The sequence below is a fragment of the Solea solea genome, chromosome 4 (assembly GCF_958295425.1).
Source record: "Solea solea chromosome 4, fSolSol10.1, whole genome shotgun sequence".
Taxonomy (NCBI): domain Eukaryota; kingdom Metazoa; phylum Chordata; class Actinopteri; order Pleuronectiformes; family Soleidae; genus Solea; species Solea solea.
In genome coordinates this window covers 22,339,833-22,363,052 of record NC_081137.1, presented here as the reverse complement: position 1 = coordinate 22,363,052, position 23,220 = coordinate 22,339,833, and the positions used below count along the sequence as shown (strand labels likewise).

The following is a 23,220-nucleotide window of genomic DNA, read 5'->3' as shown; positions in this document are numbered from 1 at the left end:
TCCTTAACTTCCTTAACTTCCTTTTCAAATTATGTACTGTCTGAGTGGTTATTGAGATTTACAAGAGGTGTGAATGTGAGAGTGGATGGGAACCACCTCCCCCCGAGACCCTCATGTGGAGGATGAGTGAGTGAGTTTATTTGACTACAGTCAGCTGAGGCTAACCAAATACTTCACTAGAGTATTTTGGGGAAATGTCATTAAAGCCGTGTTACAATCTGCATGCTGGTCAAGTGGTTAAGTATTTCCCCATGGATGAAATCATTTTTTAAAAGTCAAAATAATTACAAATACTAGTAATAATGAGGAGAAAACCAAGCATGATTAAAATAAATGGAGTCCACTCACTATGCCTCCATAACATGGCCACGACCCGCGTGTGACTGTTGTGGAGACCTGAAGAGGCCTGGAGAGAAAAATTTATAATTGACTCAGGACACAGTTACCGCTGCCTCAAAAAATCCCATTAAATAAAAATAAATCACAATTTTAATTTGACGACAAGCCAGTAAAATTAACTTTTTTGCACTTTTTTGAAAAAAAGGCAGGGACCCAAGGAACCATTATCATCACTGACCCGACTGGTACCGGGTGGATATCTTTCATTTGTTTGTTTACTTGTTTTAAATCACTGCACCAGATACATTAACAATACTTTAAAATACAAAAAACATCCGATAAACACTGTACTCTTGCCTCTTTTTACTACTTCGTCACGTCAAATTACAGCCTCAGCCGAGTCAACGTGTTCTGTGAAACTGTTTTACGGATTTCTTTAGAGACAGCTGTGTGAAGCCTTAATAACCGACAACTGAGGCTACAACATAAGGCAAACATGTAGAATGAACATACGTAGATGTAGACCTCTCACCCCCTATGTGCCGACTCCTACACTGACCACACAGTCATGACGTACAGTCAGTACATCACGGAGTCATGGGACTAAATATTTTTCTCTTTCTTTGGCCCAAAGGCAGCAGGACTCGGGACGGTCGACTCACAGCAGCAACAGATTGGGAATATACCTTTAGGATTGCCACAGTTTAAAAATGCATGACGAGTCCGTGTGTGTGTGTGTGTGCGTGTGTGTGTGTGTGTGTGTGTCTACCTTCAGGACAAACAGAGAAACTAAGAGTACATCTGTGTGGGCTGCTGTGTATCAGAGGATTATGTGTGTGTGTGTGGGGGGAAAAACTGTCTCCTGCAGCTTTTTTGTTACACGGCAAAAACACAGTGTAACAAAAGTGTTTTGACTGTTAAGAGGAAGTGACAAGAGATTAGGAAATGGAATATCCCGTATAACACGTGATGTTTTCTTAACTTTTACTTAACTGTGTCAGTCCAAGTTTCTACCTGCTAACGAATGGCTAATTATGTCTGCTGTCATTCGGCATCTTTACTATTAAATAGATTTAAAAGATCAGCTTTTAATTTTGGGACGCACATGCCCATGATTAGAGCACGCAGGGGCTCCGTCTTAAATGAGATCTAATTTCTTCCACCAGCTGTGGATTCACCACAGCAAAATAGACAGTAAACACCCACAGTTTCAGTAGCTATTTCTGTAGCATATGTCTTTTATGTTAAAATGCAATCTGGAAATGAAATGCTTTGAATCTTTTATTGTGTATCGAGGAGTCCTGGCATGTGAGTACAGAGACATTTAAAAAGGATATATTTATTTATGGACATTTTCAAAGACAACTCTGAGTAAAAACATGGCTGCAGACTTCGTGGAATGTCATTTTATAACAGTAAACAGTGTAAGCCTGAGATAGCGCAGTCAATATCAATGAATAGTTTTTTTATATAGGATTTGTGAGCATGTGCGAAACAGAATCTATAAACGAGGCCTTGCACCTCGAAACCAGAACAAACACAGTGTGATGATGATGTGCCATAAAGAGAGTTATTGAGGAGGTGAGCTGTGAGATGGATTACTTTACTGTCACTCATATTTTCTGGCCTGTCAAGACTGTCAGTGCAGGCAGAGAAATAAATATGTAAAGGTCTAAATGTATGACATTGTCAAAGACAGACATGTTATACAACTCTTCAGATCATCTTTTTGTCTGTCTGTCTGTCTGTCTGTCTGTCTGTCTGTGTGTGGGAATAATGTGGGAGGTGTCCTCTTCAACTTTGATGTGCCTATTAGCGGTGCCCTTCTGTGTGTGGCTCTGTCTCACCCCCCCCCCCCCACGTACTCCCACTGAAGACGCTATTTACTGGCTCCAAATTTTCATTTACAAGACAGAAAATGTGATGATTTTATCGCCCTGTGGCACACCTCCGTTAAGTTTACGGCTGTGCGAGCAATTACTCCCATGCGGTTTTACTGTGATTAGATTGCCCGGTCCGTCTCATAATATTTTGCGAAACAAGGGCTACGGTATTAAGATGCAAATATTATGCAGGAATGGTGTGTGTGTGTGTGTGTGGGGGGGGGGGGGGGTAATTACATGCACAAAAACACATTTTTTAAGGAGGAATAAGCGTTTTCGACTCTAATGCGGCGACGTAATGTAATGGCAGAGAAGAACGGATGATGGACATTTAGTTGGAATCAGTCTGTAATTAAAACAGTTACATTACAGAAAAAAAACAGTACTTTTTTGTAATAACGGTCAAATGTGAGGATCACACAACTGCACACATCTACTGTGCTCGTGTTTTGGTTTTGAGGTTTATTTCTAACGGTCATGTTTCTGACAAGTGGGCCTGTATACACTGTAGCTAAACAGCCCGATACTTTGAAGAGCATGACACAGCGTGTCACACTTCACCTGCACGTTCCAGACGATTTCATGCCATTGTGACTGCGTCTCACAGGCAAATTCCTGCTACACTTGTTATTATGTTAACAGCAAACTCCGCAAAATACCCGGACACAATTTTCCGGACTTTTTCCTCCAGACTTTCATGTGTGAAAGGGGAAGTTAGCACAGAGCACTGCTGGCCATCAGAAAGTGCACAACATATACACGTTATATTGTTCCTTACTTTCACCATATTTGAGTTACCGTGTTGCGGTACACCAATATATATTATATTATATATATACATATATATATATATATATATATATATATATATATATACAGTATATATATATATATATATATATATATATATATATATATATATATACACATATATATACATATACATATACACACATATATATACACATATATATATATATATATATATATATATATATATAAAAATATAAAATTGCAGAAAAGGGCCAATAACGCAGGATAAAGAGACTCGTGTAAAAATACAAGCTCTAAAATTTCTGGATCTGATTCAGTATTTAAACGGCGCAAATAATATTCAAAGCAAGAAATAATTTACTTCAAAATAAAATAAAGACGTTGTTTTTAGAGAGAGACAACGGGGACAACGGGAAACTAAATTTAAAAATGCAAGTGATGCCAGGACTCTAAACTCTAAAAAGTATATGCGTTCCAATCTCTGGAAGAATCTGAATAACAGACGAGTCAGAACATAAATCAATTTAAAAGAATACACAAAATACAAATAAGGATGGAGAACTAGCAGTTAACTAGCAGGACGATGACGTGTTTAAACACAGACGTATTATAAAACACTGTAAATATTTGGTGCTGGGATAAAGTCGTCTATAAATTGAGTTGTGTGTAATGGAAATGGGGTTCAGGTACGTCAGTGTATACTTAAACATGTGACGAGATGTAAATGTAAATGTGCTATTGTAAATGTTGCACATATTTGAAACAACAATTCTACTTTATAGCAATGATAATCTAGCAAATAGTCAAAACTTCTTCCTAAGTGAATATATTATGGTGTCTTAGTTCCAGCCTCCCAAGTTGAAAATAGATGACGCAGCTTTTGCAAAACTGTTATTGTTCGACCAAACTTATTTTGACTTGTTATTCAGTAAAAACACTGGAGGATTATGGATTATGGATTATGTGTGAGTGAACCGTGTTCATGGTCTACTTCACCACACTAAACAAAATCAATGATTATACTGCATCATCTTACTGAAGCTCTCCTATGTGTACTCGAGGATTTCAATCAACACACTGATGATTACCACTATATATATATACATATATACACATATATATATATATATATATATATATATATATATATATATATATATATATATATATATATATACATATATGCATAAGTGTAGTATTTTTTAAATGTGAGGAAACCTTTAGCACCAAGGCTGCTCAGTTTCCAACATCTCCACATAAATCTAATCAGTTCTTCTTTAAGCCATAACCTACATCCCCAGAACAAAAAATATGTAAATCAAAATCCATCCTTTACTTTTTGGGTTATATTGCTTCCAGACAGACAGACAGATGAGAGTAATCCTGTGGTACTGATATAATCAAAGAGAACCACGTCTATCGGTACTGTCTCTACACCGTGGATATACTGTACATGTATAGCCGCTAATGAGGAACCTTCCACTGAGGCCAATTAGCATGTGAATCTTTTTTCCCTTTCACTGTGAAAACACCAAAGTGCCAATGAGATATTTTTAAAAAGGTCATCAAGCGACACAATTTACAGAAAAGTAAATCGGAAAAAAACTGTGTTGTGCGCTGTGCGAGATTTGTTATATTTGACTCTATGTCATAAAACACCGGCAGTGGCGTCATCACAACCATGTTAATTACTGAAAGGGGAGAATGAAATGGAAAGGAGACGGCGGAAGGTAGAAGAAGAAAAAGGTGAAAATAACACTGAGTTATGTGCAGCTAAGATGGCAGGAAGGGGCAAGTAGAACTCATTATCGAGTAGCACCTCTTCTCTACGTGTTGACAACAGTAAAAGAGTGGGGGGGGGCAAAAAGAGGGGAATTATGATAAAATGAGAGGGTGAGATAAGCAGTAAGATCACACGTGAAAGGGGAGGTGTAGAGACAAAAGGGAGCGGAAGTACAATTCAATTTCAAATGAAGTTTTTTTCTTATGTCTCATGTAAAGACACAACACTGTGTTTTCAGAAGTGAACTTCAGGGAAGTTTAAGTAAAGAAAAACCTAATTAACATGTGTTGTGTCCAGTGTTTGTTGTGTTAGGCCTTTTTTATTTAGGACTCACTGAAGATTGTTCTTTATGAATTTATGTCTGTATTTTTACAACAGGATATCATCCGACGATATTTCCACACGATGGACTGAAGAATGTAAAATCATCGTAGTACCTAAAATATTTTTTTATTTTTCTGCCGATTGTACCAAGATAATGACTTCCCACTTTCTTGTCACACTGGTGTCAGGGCGAGATGGACGTTAACGAAGCAATTACAACGTATTTTGGAGCCGCTGCAGTTATCACGAACCTCGGTGACACAAAATGTGACATTTTGTCATGAAGCCATTTGCCCATTTTTCATTTGCTGGTAACTTATAACAACTAAGTAGAATTCCTTGTGCGTGTGAAGGTTGTTTGATTTGAAACTGCCAATAATGATGACGACTAATTTATAGACAAGTAATAACTTATCCAGCACACACTACATGGCTGAACATCATGGTTCACTCTCAATCAAGGCTCACGACCAGTGCTTATCTCTGCCCTCGCTGTTCACAACAAATTACAGTGAAGCAATTTCAGGGGAAGAGACGAGGACAAAGTGGACAAACAGAGAGAGGACACCACACTGGAAGTAGATGTAATAGATATAAAATGGAGACAACAAGAAGAAGTTTTTTTTAACTCCTTGTCTACTAAATAAAGGCCTAACTTTTTAGGGTCTTATGCTGCCTTCATGTGCTATCAGAATTATGAGAAATATGAGTTCCAGACCTGCAAAATGCACATGAACGCCCCGTCACATTGTGAATTCCAGTGGGAAATTGGGAGACAATCTTGAGACATGAGTGGAGATATTCCACAAATGGTAAATAATCCCTTTATTATAATTATTATAATTTCTTTATTGTTGATTGTGTATGACATTTTAAAGTTTTATCTACTTATACTTCACATCTGAAAGAAAAAAATGCAGTTTTTCCATTTCCCTACAGCAACACAAACACCTGAACGCAACGCACCCGTAGTTCCGATCTCACAAATCGGAAGTATCATCACTCCGATAGCACGTGAAGGCAGCATAATTTCTTAGCTCTGTTACACCACAACAGCCACAATCACAAATGAAAAGTAATTTTACAAAATATCTATTAAAACAATCATGTGACTTTTCCAGGTATAACCAAAATATTCATATTTCCTAGTTAGAATAACAAATATTAATTTATTATACTGTGAGTCATATAGGTGACAGAGGGTCAAGAAAAACAAATACATTTTTGTGGATTATGTCACGGATTATCAGTGCTACAGAATAAAATCCCTCTCCAGGATCCAGAGAAACCGCTCAGACTAATGTTGTTCATTTCATGTTAAGTCTGGGATAGGAGCAGAAAGTCTAAATCGGGGCCGAGAGGAGTTCAAGGCCACGTCGGAAAGCAGAAGATGAACCTACGACAACATGTGTAAAGTTTTACTAATTATCTGAAAAAGAACTGGTTGCAACACAACGGCAAATCATCTGCACACAAGCAGACGTAAACAAAAGGGAGGCTGTGCAACAACTTGACGTTATATTAGTAAAATGAACACACACGAGACAATCATAACTGTAATGATCCAGATGAATTAGGATTTTGCCTGATGAGTGTGTGAGCAGTTTGGGAGGTTTCAATCTGGACACATTAACAGATAATGAGAGTCTGTTGGGAACGGTGAATATGACTTGCACTTAAACCTCAACTTTTCTTTGTATACATTACATTTCCCCCACTACAAAGAAAATTACAGGGATATTAGTGTTTAGCAAATGATATTTGAATCTTTTCTCGTCTCAACAGAGTCTACAGAGTCATCGTCTCCCGCTTAAAGAATCAATTTAAAAGTGTAATAAACCTGATTGGAGACTGCGGCAGGTTTTCCATCGCTGCGCTAACGAGACTCTGATCGTATCATTATCTTCCATCTCCGATAGCAGTTGGTAGGCGGTGAAAGCTGGGAACTGTTCAAGCTCGCCATAAGGTGTTCACATTTTAGTCATTTAACTGTCACTCCACAGAACGTAGCAGGGGAACGAATTATCCAGGATCAACTAAATCACAGGTTCACACAAAGCCAGATAAGCAATTATTTCTAGACTGCTCAGGAGAAATAGCAGATGTATTGTTTATGTGCGAGGAATTATTAGCCATAAAGCGAGTACTTTTTTTTCTTTACGGCGGCAGATCAAAACTGTCAACACTGAAATGAACCCATTAAACTGAAGAGATGCCTTTTAAAAAAAAAAGAAAAAGAAATCAGATATTTGTATTATTGTCACATCTTGATGTCATGACTAATATTGTGTGTTTGTTTTGGATACGAATCTTTCAGGGTTGCTTCTCAGGGATGAATGAAGCAGACACTTTGCAAGAAATCTACAAAGATCACAACTCAAAAGGGCAGAAATGACATTTATGTGTTTTTTCTGGATACATCGCTCAGCTTGCAGCCCATGTGTGCTCCAAACTTCATTAACGCTTAACCATGACCATCATTATCTACAAGACCAAGGGGGAGCTCATTTGCAGAGCAGGTTTTTCCCGCAGATAATCTTTTAAATAGAACTGAGAGAGCCGGATATTCAGGCGTGGGGTGGGAAACAGGAAGGTCTGTGGACTCTATTTTTATACGGAAACACGGTGCATATATAAAAGCATCTCGCTCTGTGTGTGTAGGACGGACTGGGCTCGATAGCTCACACTAAGTCAACAGCGGAGCGGTGAAATGGAGCAGGGCAGCAGTCTTGGAGGACGTGAACTCTTGAACTTGAGATCCAGATACATTTGTGCCACAGAGGAGCGGTGGAGTGTCCTTGACCTGGCTTTAGCACACTGGCTGCACAGCATGACGTCCACACACAGTCCGTGTGTCTCCACCTTTCTCCACTTCGCTGTCACTGAATATTTCTCTCCATCTGTCTTCATCCATCCATCCATTCATCCCCTCGAGCTCTTTCTACAGGTAACTGTCCATCAACACATCAAACCACTCACTTAACCATTTCCTTCTGTGCAAATAGGTCAAAAAATAACCTATAAAAGATCACATTCCCGCAGTGATGCATATTAGACACACAGTCATTTATTCCACTACGGCACGGGAAGTTAGTCTCTCTCTCTCTCAGCAGTCTATCCCTGTTATTGATCTAAAGAGGTGAAGCAGACAGGTAAAACGCTGAGGTGCAGCCATTCTCTGTTCAAAATGCTAAATGTTTTTGGCAAAATAACTGCAGCAGTAAGCCACATGTCGACAGAGAGAGGATTTTACTTCTACACCTCTCGTCTTCACTGTACTCTCCACGTACACTGCAGCACTGCTCTGCTCTTCATGACAGCCAGGAGCGGAAAAAGAAAAAAAAGATGAGAAACCTGTGAAGGTGTGCGAACGTGGACGATTATGTGACAGACTGTGGAAACTCTGATACAGAGTGGAGAGAGAAAATCATCAAAACAACAGCTCCTTGTTATTGCACTGACCCCGAGAGCTAATCACGCTCAGGAGACGGGAAAATGAAGTCAAAACAACCAGGAGCATGTTTGTCTTTTCAGCTCGGCTGTATTTTGCAGCACGTGTCGCCAAACTGATGTTTGAAATATCAGCAGCTTTTAATAACCAATATTAATTTGTCAGAATTATCAAATCCTTATCACTCCAAACATTGACTCAGCTGCGAGTGATTGTAACAGCTCCAACAGAGTATTAAGCGTGTTAGTGTCAAGTGTGTTATTGTGTTTAATCCTCACAGGCAAATTAAGTATGTTGGTCCTTGGCTCCGTTTCAAATTAGAGTTAATTTATGTGACAGGTTGTTGTTTTTTTTTTTTTACACACTTGTACTTCACATTAGCGCGGATCCACCCGCCTCGGCTCCAACAACATGTCTGATAATAAATGAATGAAGTGAGCGAGGAAAGCGGATATTAATTTTTTAACTGAATTAAAAAACAACTCTTCAGGATATATTCCTGCAAAGTGCCGCCTCTGCCGAGCATGTGCACGTTTCACAGTTGTGCATTAGTCTCCATCTCCTCCCTCATAGCACCTGAATGCTCTGCCGCACTTTGCAGCAGCTGGTTTTCACATTTCCTTCGGGGGAAACGCTGCATGTTTTGTCCTGGCAAGAGGCAATTTCCCTCCAAACACATGACAAGACCATGAAATATGACAATGACACACGGAAAAAAAGCTGCTGCTTGTACAGATAGGCAGAAACACAGAACAGGGTTTTTACACAGGGAGAAAGTGCTCTGACGGGAGGGAAAACGCCGGCCATCACAGCTGCTGGGGAGATGTGAGGCGCGAGGCCGTATCTGTCACGCCACACTCTATGCAAATGACAGCCCACGTCAGTCATGCACAGAGTTAAAGAGGTAAATGAAAGTGGAGTGAGGCTATAGAGCGTGGAAGCGCGGGGGAGCACTGACACACTGGTCAGTGCATCTTAAATGACAATTAAAAAGGCAGCACCGTGACAGGAAACGCTCCATAACACCAAGGAACCATGGTGCAGTGACTAATAGCAAAGATAATAGCTAATAGCCTCTCCTCCTTTACTCCGTCCAGTTTTTAATTTCCCTTTTTCCATCTAATTTTACCTCCAAATCTTCCCTTTTGTCTCAAGTTTTCCCCACGTGTTGTTATTCTCAGCGTCAACTCTTTGACCTCCTATACGCTCTCTAATTTCTCTCCCCCCAACACTCAAGGCCAAAGACGTAAAGTACATGGATCTGGCCTTCATATGAGGCATGATAATGGCCATCCCTCCTGTTAACCTCCTCACCTCACCTTTCAAGTCCACCGAGAACGACCAAATGCAAACTCTAATTTGCAAAGAGCCCCATTAGCCTCCCTCCGTCGCGATGACTTATTACACGCAGCTATGGATGACCACAGGTGACCATATTTGTTTACACTTAATTTTGCAGATTAAATGTGACTGATATCATTTTAAATGAGACATTAGGCATTATTTCCATCAATTTCTCAACAATTCAATTCAACAATCAAAACACTAATCTATCAGTCAAAATGGGTCAAATGTCATCATTTATTTATTCACCCATCTTCATCATTCAAGTTTCCAGTGCATCAATTTATTTACTTTTTAAGTTTATTTTTTTATTTGATTAAATTCAGGCCAACATGTATTTTACTTAGTAACAGATGTGTGGTTTTTTTCATATTGTTATTATTTGCTTACAGTTTTCATTTTTACTTTAAGTCTATATTTTATCTGCACTACTTTTATATATATATTTATATACATATACACTTATTTATTTTTTTCTTGAGTAACAGTTTACAGTAACTACCTCACAAATTCAATACTGTGTTTTTTCCGGTTGCCAAGCAACGGAATTTCATTGCCAGTTTCACTTTTCTGTGCAATGACAATAAAAGGAAGTCTAAGTCTAAGATGAGATTTAAGATGTAGTGAAGTACAGTACTACCAAAATGACTGAGCAAAAATCACTACCAAATACACAAAAAACCTACTCATTTACAGTAACGTGAGTAAATGTAATTCATTACTTTCCACCTCTGTATTTAAGACACAGCCTGTGTTGTAAATGCTGCGACACCGACGTACCCACATCGAGAGAGTCATGAATGCAAAGATCAAAGATGGCCAGTATTCATATATTCAGTATATATAGTGCTTTTCTAGTCTTGCTCATCGCTCATTGTAGTTTTACACGACACATTTGCCATTCACACGTTCACTCACACATTCTTGCGGCGCGTATATGTGCGATGCTTCTCCTATCGCACATCCTTCAAACCCATTCACACGCTGCCGGCACAGCTGTCAGGAGCAACTTGGGGTTAAATGTCTCACCCAAGGACACATCGACATGCAGACTAGTGGAGACTGGGAAAGATGATCGAGCACCTTCAATACAGGGACACTGAAGCTGAGCAGGTGAGTTCAAGTGTATTCTTGGGAGGCCAGTATGTTTATCATAAAGTAAGATTAAATTGTTTGGAATCTGATTGTTATTATAATTATTACCAGTTGTTTCCATCTACCTTCATTCCAAATCTATTAATTAAAGAAGAGAGGAGGAGGAGCCTCAAAGGCTCGTCTATTACAAAAGGATTGTCCTTCTCCTTCAAAAGTGCAAAGAAACTGGTTAAAAAACAGATTTTGCTGAATGTAATTTAGGGAAAAAGTCCAATCAACTTTCCAATACAGTGTTTCAGTCACAAATCAACAGTGCAGACTTAAGTTGGTGAGGCTCGGATTTGTTTAACTGATGCTGAAACAAAGGCTCTAGAATGAACTGCAACTGACCTGGTTAAATGTATCAGGGGAATTTATTTCAGGTGAATCACCTCTTCTCACAAACTCGGCCTAGAAGTACAACTGAAAGCTTAAGAACCAAAATATTCAATAGGTCAGAGAGTAAGAATTGCATTATTTGCCGGAGAAACAAACATATTTTGCAACATTACCAGACAAAGACTGAACCTTGACCAGATCAAAGTAAAAGTAATATCTCAGAGGGGAGTGCCGCTCGACGTTCTGAATAACCTGAAGCACATCACGACACCGAATTCACAGAATGTAGGGTTCCTATAAGAAATAGTCTCGGTGAGATTGAGGATCCATCAGACCAGGGCAAAACACATTAAAGGCCTTTATCTGCCAAAGAAGAATGGAAAATATGACAATAATTCAGTACGGAGGAGGCTCAAACAGGAAACGCTGCCAGCTCCGACACCTTACTGCTACTGAGATGCAGCCACTTTCTAAATATACAGCAAATTACTACTCAAAGCAACACAATCACAATTGTATTTCTTTCAAGTCTGAGGGCAGACAAAAGACCAGGCAACATTTGCTGGGAGCAGAAAACTGAAAATAAGAAAAACAACCGTGTTGATTCTCCCTGACTCGTTCATTTCAGAGGTAAACAAGCTTTCCTAAATAAGAAGAAAGAAATCTACAAGTCCAGTTGACATTTGGAGAAACATAATAATGGTTCAGTATATTATTTACCAGTTCACACCGTTTGGAATCGTGTATTTTCAATAAAAATGTGCTTGAAAGACTAAAGCCTCATTCATTTCAAATGATTTACTTAACTTTCCAATTATACTTTTATATGTTATTCAACAATGTTTTTAAAAAGTACTTTTATATATATATATATATATATATATACAGTATATATTAATATTAAAAGAAAGAATGGCATAAAATCCCCCAGATTGGTCTGACCCTCTGTCCGATATGGACTAGACCAGGGGTGTCAAACTCATTTTAGTTTGATGTCAAGTGGGCCAGACCAATAAAATAATAGCATAACAACTTATAAACAACAAGAACTCCCAACCGGACATTTCCTGAGAAAAATAAGGTGAATATTTCAAGAATATTACGCTTAATTTACCATTTACACATGTGCATTTATAACTTGACAGATCACAGTGGATCTATAGGATTCTGAGACAGAAAATTATAGTTATAATCTAATCATAATGTGAATTTTTCACAAATTCATCCTGTGGGCCGGATTGGACCGTTCGTTTGGCACCCCTGGACTAGTCCTTAAACTACACCATTATTTTCACAATGAAAATCTATACCACTATCAAACACATTTAGCTGCTCTATGCCTCTGGGAAAATGTAGACAAAATAACAGTAGACCTGTTATTTGTAGATGATTGGGGCAACAATGACCATGTGCTGTATTCAGTCAATACATAAAAGGAACATTTAATGACGAGTGCGTGCAACATTTGGCTGAAATGACCGCCCCACCGTTTTTAGTCCAATTGAAGTAAAATCTAAAAATACCAAAGAGTCACTTGGTGTTCGTTTCTTACATTAGGCCTAACAATCGAAACACTAACAGTCTCTTGTGAACCAGATGGTTAGTCAGAACAGACAGCTGATAAAAGGCCCTGTGGACCGATCCGTCACTTGGCAACCAACATTTACCACCACTCAATCATTTCCGCATGCGGCAACAAGAAGAGTGCCGACTCAAGATGGCCATCACTCGCCATGAGAACATCCGAGGGCAGAGCCCCGTGATTCTGCTGCAGCAAAAATTAAAACAAAGCTTGACTGTTCCAGCTTTGTTTACGACGTAATTACAGAGAGGATTTATAATGCCACCGTCCCCCGGCTTTGCCTTGAGTGCAGTTTCCGCCTAGTTTGTTGTCCTTGCAGAAGTGTCTGCTGCCTGCACACCTGGCACAGCAGGGGAAAAACAGATTAGGAAGGCATATGTAGCAGTTACTGGATGCCCCCACCGTCCACCACCACCACCACCCCCCCAAAATGTCTGTCTTGGGACTGGCAGTAAAACACTGGAGGAAACCAGTGACAATCTTTTTACACTCTTTACTGAAACTGCACACAGACAAACAGACGTCGAGGATGAGGGCACACGTTTAAAACACACATCCACATACTTCAGATTTCAATCAACAAAGACGAGTCAGTGTCGTCAATATGAAAACACTGAGGCTGATTCTAGAGTCAAGAGTAAAGACATGCACGTGTGCACTGCCAATAACAAATGTATCTTAACAGACTCATCATTTTTCACATGAACCTTTTTCATTCCACCTATTGGCTGAAAACTGTGTCAGGAATTTGTTCTTGGGGACAAGATTTTTTATTTAATTGAACTAAAGTGAATGAACCCTTTAACGCCTAAGCCTCTGGACGTTTTTTGCTTATTTAAACCATAAAATAGACCTGTGATAAAGTGCTTTTGCCCATTTTTCCACAATAATTTTCAATATCAGTTATTTATAATTTACGGCATGTTAAAATAGAGTAAAAAAAAAAACAACACACCGTAGTTCTACATGAACACCAGCTTTTGTGTGTTAAATTTGAACAGTATAAAACATATTTAAAATAACATTTGTTCAAGTTTTTGTAGAACTCTCTCCTGTCTGGTGATCAAGACTCTGATTCCCCAGCTTCCTGAAACAGCGAGAGTGAAATGACCGTAACAACCACATGTTTGCTTTGACGTGCAACGCTGAAACATAGGAACATGTCAAATTGAATACTTGTTTGAGCAAAAATGACTAAAACTTAAACCATACTGGAAATGCAAGGAACCTCTGTCCATTAATAATTCATTAAATTAAGACTTCAACCTTGGCAGGTGAGTTAGTAAGGGTACCATTGTGTACAGTGTTGACCTTTGACATTGTTTGGATAGAAGTCCCTCCACAAACACAAAGATTACTGCATTTGCCTGAGTTGATTCATTGATTCACTGATTTCACCCACTTCTAACCTTATAAATAGAAGAACTAGAATAACTTTACCTTTTGCTGTATAGCCTTCAGCTATGGTGTTACCCATTTCTTTACCACTTTAAAATGATGACATTAAGAAATATGAGAAATCCCTCCAACTGTGACACTATGGTAACGTGGTGCAAATCTGGCCAAATTGCCTCCGGCCATTCCACAGAACATAAAGGCTGCAGATGGCAGCCACTTAGCTCCATATGCAGCCCATGAATACATGCTATCTGTTCCCATCAAGACTAATAGCCTTTTTCTTAAGCTGCCTTATGACCTTTCCCTTTATACTGAATGTGCAAATTATTCTTGATTTTGTAGAACGTGAATTTTCCTTTTCTCTGCCCCCCCCCCAAAAAAAAAAAAAAAACGCCCCAGTCAGTCCCGCAGCAGCTCACTCATTCATCATGTTTTGAGTGTATGGATTTCTAATATCTCGCTACAGCAGTCAAGATGATGTAACAGATATGGACTCCAAGTACATATGAAATATATTCCTTCAGGACATCCAATATAGCTGCTAAGAGACATGTGATCAGATTATTAAAATGAATAACCTCGTATACCTTGAATTACACCGTGAAATATCAAAGCACTGCTGGGGGGCAATAAGAGGTGGTGCATGATCCATGAATGACCGTTTAAAGGCACAAAGACATCGCACTGTTAAACGGCTGCCATTTTATCTCCCCCCATTGAACTTTCTGCGTCAACTATTTTTTCTCTCCTGCTTCTTCTTCCCATATTTTACTTGGATGTTTTCAAGGTTTTTGTTACAGTGTTTCTTCTCTGCTTTCCACCTGGTTTTATCCATGCATGGTCTACCTGAAGCCTGTTTCAGTTTCTGTGTGTGCACCAGCAGGCACTAAGGTCGCGACATGATGACAGAAAGAGTGAGGGTTATTAATTATTAATTAGTCACAGCAAAAGGAGTAGGAAAAACGCGGGTCAAATAAACGTGGTTAATGTAACAAGGATTATTTTAACATAAATGACTAATTAGGTTGACAAATGACTGACTTAAACAGAAGTGTGGATTCCCAGCCCATTGTGAAGTACCAAGACAAGACAAAATGCAGCTTAAATAATGTTGTAATGATAAAGTAAATAAAAGAAGGTTGAAAATGTACTTTTGTTCCAGTTCCTTCAGTTGCAGTTCAACTGTGGAAGACAACACAGGTCCTTTCTCCTTGACCTTGGGGTTAGCTCATGATGCTCCTAATAACTATGATCAAGCTGTACAACCCTTACAATTAAATCAGTTTAGGTTCATAATATTCAACAATCAGTATTCTAATCAACCAAGTCAATCAATCAATCAATCACTAAAACAATAGTTTAAATGGAGTAATCCAATCCATCAATAAATCCAACAGTGAATCATTTATCTCTAAATAAACAACACTGTAAACATTGTTGCATGTGTCAACAATGAATGTTAAATCCAGTTAAAGCTAGTGGGCCTAACATTACAGTCAGAAAGCTACAACTCACCACTGTCTGGTGAAAGTTCCATGCCACACACAGTCAGGTTGTTAGTTTGGAATGGGTTTAGATCCAGGTGTTTAGACAGGTGTTTATCCGGGCACTCAGGTGGAATGGTGGAAGAAAAGAGGAAGTGAATTCTTCTTCTTCTTTCTGTTTAAGGCGGTTGACATCCATCTATAGGTGCATTAGCGCCCCTTCTGCTCTGGGGTGTGAACCAGAAAATAGGCCAACATCCCAACATACACTCGCACACACACACACACACACACACACACACACTCTACTACAGAACTAAACCCTGTTTATATACTTATATTTATATACCAAGTCCCAGTCAATATGAAATTTTTTTGTATATTTGTATAATATACAATTGTGTAAAATTGTATTATTTTAGTCATTCATACATGTTTGGGCAATTATCCAGGCTTCTTCTTCAGGTTTTTATGAAAGTTGCATTGTTGCCAGCTTTTATTGTGACATGCAGAAGAATTCTGGAATACGTTGACGGGCAAACGTCGGCCACATTTGTTGTGTGACAAATTGGGAGAGCCCATGTTGCAGTACTGTGACGCATTCCGGCGACATCTGGAAGACAGATGCACACATGGAGGATGCGCCCTTATAAAATGAGACAAACCTGCTATGACAGTCAGGGAGAAGCCAGTAGCAGAGGATGAAGATGGAAAAACTAGTTGTCCTCCTCCTCCTCCTGCCTGCAGTTACTAAATAAAGGACGGAAAGAAGCACGAGACAGTGCGGTGTCCTTGGTCGCTGGAAACTAAAAATGTTCAGCTCACCTGATGTCCCTTGATTCATTTACTTTCACTCTAAACAGCCACTTCAGCAGCTAATACAGTGCCCTGGGGTGAGTTTAGCTGCTGCTGAGTGCCATACTGTGTTTGTTTTTTAAAAAGTGAGCGCTGAAAGGCACATGAAAATAACGGCCACTCCTTCTCCAGTACATAATTGCAGTCCAAGGACAAAAGAAAGAGTTAAGGGCTGAATATCATAAAGAGAGACAGCCATATTGAGAAGCGGGGGGTATAGGAGTTACCCAAAAATCACACTCCAAACTCCCACTGGGTGTTTGTTTGCAGAAACTCCATTAGCAAAGATTACAAAGCCATCGCACTAACAGTTTTTGAACCTATAATGGCAAGGTCCCTGCTCATTGTTGCCTCCCTCATTTCCTGATGAGCCATGATTGTTGTTGCTTTCACCTTCACCGCGGTCCCAGAAGAACCATGTAATCACTTTTATGTGTGTGGTGGATTTATGATGAGACCTGGACAGGGAGTTAAGCCATGAATGCTCTGGCTCCCACCATAGACTCACTGAACCCTGTGCGAGATACATTACGACCCACACTTTGCATTAACCTTTGTCTTCCTCACTCGCCCTCTTCTACACCATTTTGTGCAGCATTCAGGTTTGTGAAGTGACAGCTGTGCAGCCTGTCAGCAGAGACTCGTCTGTACCTGCATCAACATTTATGTTAAAAACATTTACTTCCTTGTTTTTGCCTCACTAAAAAATCTTTTTTTTCCCCAAAATAAATAGTTGCTGCCTGAGAAAAACTCCCTCAACCAAACCTTTCACTTGTTTGTGACCTTGTGACCTTTTAAACTCGCATCCATAAATGCACGCACCATTTAGTTTAATGGCATACTTGTATAGTTGCTGCAATGACAGAAAACAATACCATAAATAATGGTCAGATTCTAGGAGTGGAGACAGATTCCATGGATCTTAATGGTTATTGGTTGCATCAAAATCATGCCGCTCGCGATCAGCAGTGCTGTCACTACATACACCAGACTCCACTGTTAAATATTGATATTTTAGACATTTACCCTGGTAATTGTTGGAGATTAACCCACGTTTTTAGGCTCGTTAAGTATTTTTAACTGATCTACAGTTCGGCATTGTTCGGCTTGATTCTTGTGGCGTCAGACGTCTCTTCCTGTGACGGAACTCTGACCAATCAGTGGCCGGCAGCCTGGCGACATCATGCATAGTATCGCCTCAGCTCTTTGTATCATTACTCAAGAGTGATTTCCATGAAATCTTTGTGAAAGGGGGGGCTGTTGGGGTGTGGAGAACAATTATTTTGAAAGTAACAGCTGAAGGTCATCAATTCTTCCACCATGGGAACAAGTCAGTGACAGCCAATGGCTCACGCTCCAAATAAACTGTCTCAGACATTTCTGGATCAGAAAATTTTACAAATAATACCTAAGATGAAGTGAGGAGAGCATTAAGTGTTCAGCATATGTTAGTTCTTGTTGCAAATGTAACATACAACAAAGCAGGGTTTGCACCCACAAGGCACTTACACATATAGAATGAAGTAGTTTGACAGAAGACAGTCGATTAAGGATTTTTCACACTGCAGGAAACAAACAAAGGCACATTCAGATACTCCTATACCTCTAGAGGCTCAGTCATGGTTGAAAGTAATCCCTTTCAAATCTGTAAGAAAAGATGGTTGAAGTGTGCATGCATGCAAATGAGCCATTATCTAGGAAGGGAAAAGTGCATCCTCTGGTTTGTTTCCTTTTATTTGTCTCATTTCTCCCCCACCCCACCCCCCGCCTTTTTAGCTCAGTATCGATCTTGAATGCCAATGCAGAGGCTCGCAGTAATTGAGCCTTATCTTGATGGTTGTAAGTTTAATGACGCTGGCCGTGGCCATAGATTCCCACAGGATGCACAAAGAGAGGGAAGGGAAGGGAACGATTGCGAGATGGAATATGATGAGCTTCTGTGAAATGAGGTGGTAAAGGCCTGAAAAAAGAACTTTGACTGTACCACACATTTGGAAAGAAAATAATGTGCCAGTATTAAAACATCTCAGCCAGCGTCAAACCTCTGCTCTCGTCGGCGCTGGCTTGTTGTCAAATAAATGAGCTCACACTTGACAAGCAATTTTTATAGAGAGGATACCATATAGAGAAGTGGAAATATGCGATGTACTCCAATTGTGTTACTCAAGAATACTCCATGATACAGTGTGTCTGACTCTATTTGCATTAAGGTCGACTGTGCTCATCTCACAGCAGCCACTGAAACCAGACTTTGCAACTCATGTATGAAATGATTCAATGCATCATTACGTCAGATGTCAGGCCTTCATTTTCATCAAACACTAAATAAAGATTGTTTTCTCTTGGCTTCGTGCTGGGCAATAAAACCGCGTGGCTTTGTTTTTATTTTCAGTGAAGTGAATGCAATTTTTAGAGTGATATGTAAGGGCATCGCGTTCAATCTCCTCACCCTGGATGAAAATAACTCTGATATACAATACCACAAAATAAAAACAAACACCGTTTGTTGTGAATCATATTGTTGACGCACATGTGTAAAAAAAAAACACGAGCTTTCGTTGAGCAGCAACGAAGATCAATATGTGGCTTTATTTAGATTATCCGTGTAATCAATTGCTCATGAAGATAATGGATTTAATGAGATGTGAAAACGATGATAAATGCCCAACGAATTTTATTTCTATCTCCATATGCATTTCCGTGTCCATATAATGCAAATGAAATAAAATAAGTAGTAAAGAGAGATGGTCATTATTGGGCTCAGCAAATGCTGGAATAACCTGATTGAACGTGATGTAGGAAGACCACATCAGTGTCCGACCGATTGGTCACCTTGTCAACCTCTTCACGCGTCTCCCTGCGTCTCCAATGCCCACAGCTGAAATAAGGACACGCAGTCAGGCAGCGCGTATAAGGAGGGGGGGGGGAGTGAGGCAACAATGCATGAAAATGTTTAAAAATTCTAATTCATCTAATGGTCAGCCGTCTCTTCGGTGTCTCACGTCGACAGCCACCACGGAGCCGGGTGTCATTTAGAGGTGAGAGCAGCCTGAGCCAAGCTCAGAAAAGAATACTTTTATTCAATGGGTGTGATATGAGTGACAGCCTCGAATTGCTTTGCGTGCAACCTTGGAGAGGACTGGTTCTCAGACTGCAGTTTACGTGGGTGTGAAGCTGTGCTCCTGCTCTCCAGCCTCAAAAATAAAATGCACTTCCTTTTTTGCCTTATATTTATTTTGTACATTAAATATAGTATGCTGGCTGTAGAAAGAATAATTTATACCAGATATTTCTGTATTTTCTCTGAAATACAGTTTTTTTTGTTCTGTTTGCAGCAACAGCTGTGAAAGAAATCTACCTGGAAGGTGCATTTTTTTAACAATGGAATCCAAAGCAAAAGGGAATAAAGTCACTGTCATGTGATGACAAATTGTGGCTTAATCCAATTTGATTAGTTCATTATTATTATTAACTCTAATTCTTTACTTGCAAGGGAATGAAACGTAAAAACTTGAAAGTCAGTGCACAATGCTCGGTGTGAACACAGCATTAGAAGTACTAGTTATTGGACATGCATACATTCATTTCCAGATGTTTTTCAGCTCGATCCCTTGCTAATCCTGGACCCCACATCTGCATCTGTCCCTCCTTGCTTATCCATAACTCCACCTCCTCTATAGGGCTAAAAAACATCTGGGAACTCCAAGGAGATCAGCCTCCACACCAAAATATGTCTTAGATCAAGTCTGTACTGTTGCATGGAGCAGAAACATCCTTTCGATTCGCTGGCCAGAGGTCGCCAGCAATTTAAATTTGTGTAAGAAGACAGATGCAGCGTCCTGTGGAGCAAGAGATCCTGAAAAGAAGGTTGAAGGGCTGACGTGGCGACACCACACTCTGAGAAAACCGGCGTCCAAAATCACAAGGCAAGTCTTTGACGTGGAACCCGCAAGGAAAAAGGAAGAGGGGACACCCCCGGAACACCTGGCGTCGAAACCTGAACGCAGACGTCAAGCTGGCAGGACTGGGTTGGGGACAGCTGGAGGAGCGAGAGGCTCTAGAATACATCGATTTCAGCAGTAACATAAAATATGGAAATATTTAGATACTACTTTATATAATGCTTCCCCTCTCTTCTTTTAATTGTGCGGTTATAAAAGCTCTACAGATGTGTAGGATTGCTTAGTTTTGGAGAAGCGCTTCTGGAAGTCGTTTTTCTTTCAAGACAAAATGGTGACAAATGCCTCGATGTCCAGAGACCATTTCTGTGTTCATCCATTTTGCCTGAATCACAGCCATGTCTCCTTCCCACCATTTATGTCCTCTTTGGATTCTCTTTCTTCCTCACGCTGCATCTCCACACACACACACACAGGAACATATGCATATGGTGCAATGAAAACACTTGATCCTCGGGAGAGAATGTCCCGACGCTCTCAGCCAAGTGTGTGTGTGTGTGGGCTGATGAGGTGAAAGTAATCTAAATGATGTTCAGAGCAGCAGAGGCAGCCCATCACACACACACACACACAGTAAATCGCATCATCATTGTGGCATATGGGCCTTTCCAGTGGATGGCATTGCTCCAAAGGGGGATGGAAAATATCAAAAAAAATGAGTTGAACCTCCACCGTGTTGTCGGGTCACATCCTCTCTGTGCAATTTCCCCTCTTTTTCTCTCTTGGGTCAGTAATTGAGCGTCGGAAATTGGAGAAACGGCCACAAGTTGAAACAAAGTCACAAACCAGCTTTATTTTCTGTTATGTCTGAGCGGGGGAATTGCCAATCGGGGAGACGTGAGAGGGCCAGAAGGTGCTTTTTATATCGCTCCATGTTTACACAAAACACATGTACGGATGTGTGTGTGTGTGTGGGTTAGCGGTCCTTCAGTGGCAGTAATTTCCCTTGTCATATATAGTTGTGTTAGTAAACGATGCTCTTGCTTTTCCCAGAGCTGGTTTTTCCAAATGTAGAGCAAAGCATCTCCTGACGCACGACTATAGTGTCACTTTCATGTTCAAGGACAAGGTGACCGCTCACAATTGACACCAAAACGAAAAAAAAGGGGAAGAAATGAGAGCATCTGATCTTCTGGGGATATTAAACAAGACAAATATGAATCATTCCATCAACATAGCAGAGCAAAGTGGGAGTGGGAGTGGGAATGGGAATACCTGGAGTTTGAAGTCAAATATGTTTGATTAACTGAGCACCAATGTGTCTACAGGTCATTATTGTACAGTAATAATGTGGTTTTAAGTTAATCTAAGGATTATCTTTATAAATACAAGAAAGAAAAACACTCAGATCACAATATCAAACAATTTATCCTGACAAATATCCAAATATAAATGTATGAAAGTAGATTTTCTTTAATCTCCTTTATCTAAGTGCAACATTTGAACAATTTCACGTTTTTTGCTTTATCCATTCCTGGCTTTGCTGATATATTCATAGAGAGCAATAAGTGTTCTTCCACTTGCATACAAGCCAAAACCTCAGGCCTCGCAGTATCTACAGAAATGTAATCACTTTGTCAGTGTTAAAATTCATGAGAGCAGATAAGGGGGGGGGGGTGTTTTCATTAGCGTGTGATTCTGATTTGGGGAAAAAGTAAAAGTCAAAAAGAAAAACATTGAAGCAGAATTTTCTCAGATCTGATCTAAGGTCAGAGGTTTACACATGTTATGACTGGTGGATTCAACATTAAAATAAGATTTTTACAACATGTGAGCTTTGGTGATGTGTCCTACTATTTTGGAATACGCATCTATTCAGCAGATGGCGGTCACAGTGCTTAAAAATAATCACTCATAAAAGTCATTTTAGATATTCTCTCTCCCTCTCGTTGCTAGGTAAAGGACTGACTTAGAAAATGTAGCATCATGCTGCACATGAACACACTATATACACACTTGGAAATACATGTTAATGCATAAAAACCTTAGAAAACAACTGGTTAACGTTAAGTTGTGAGAGCTTCTCCCCTCTGGACGGAGGTTTACAGTCCCCACGATGTAAAACTAAACAATATAAGTGTAGCTTTATTACAGCATTGTACACTTTCCCATGAAATATTGCACACTAATTGACCTATTTAGTAAATATACTTGCCACGTCTAGGGTTTCTCCAATGGATCTGTTATTTATTTATTTATTAGTGAGTTTGCTGCAAACAATCCCATTTATTATTATTATACTATGATTATTCTGCTGTTTGTCTGGTACCGCATACTGCAACATGGAAACTAGGACATTACTGGTTGTAGTTTTCTGATTTAAATAGTTCATAATTTCCGAAATATTCAGTGGTCATAAGTTCTTACATACTTAAATGTAGAAACTTCATTTAAAGTTAAAAAAGTTCAGCTCAATTAAGAAATGATTTCAGAATTTTGGAAATATTTCATGCTTTCTAAAATATTTAAAGATAATATCTCATTTAAATGACTTGAAACACACTTCAGATGCTCCTGCTGTTATCTCTCACTTTAGCTCTTTTATGACCTTCACAGATTTTTCACAGTTGC

At 39.5% G+C, this 23,220-nt stretch overlaps 1 long non-coding RNA gene across 1 annotated transcript in view; it reads right to left on the bottom strand.

The window, feature by feature from the left end:
* LOC131458825 (uncharacterized) overlaps positions 1-15,957 on the bottom strand; it is a 34,702-nt gene extending 18,745 nt beyond the window's left edge. The window contains exon 1 of the long non-coding RNA XR_009240128.1: positions 15,867-15,957. This is a non-coding gene — a long non-coding RNA (uncharacterized LOC131458825). The remainder of the gene's footprint in view (positions 1-15,866) is intronic.
* Positions 15,958-23,220: the final 7,263 nt, after the last annotated feature.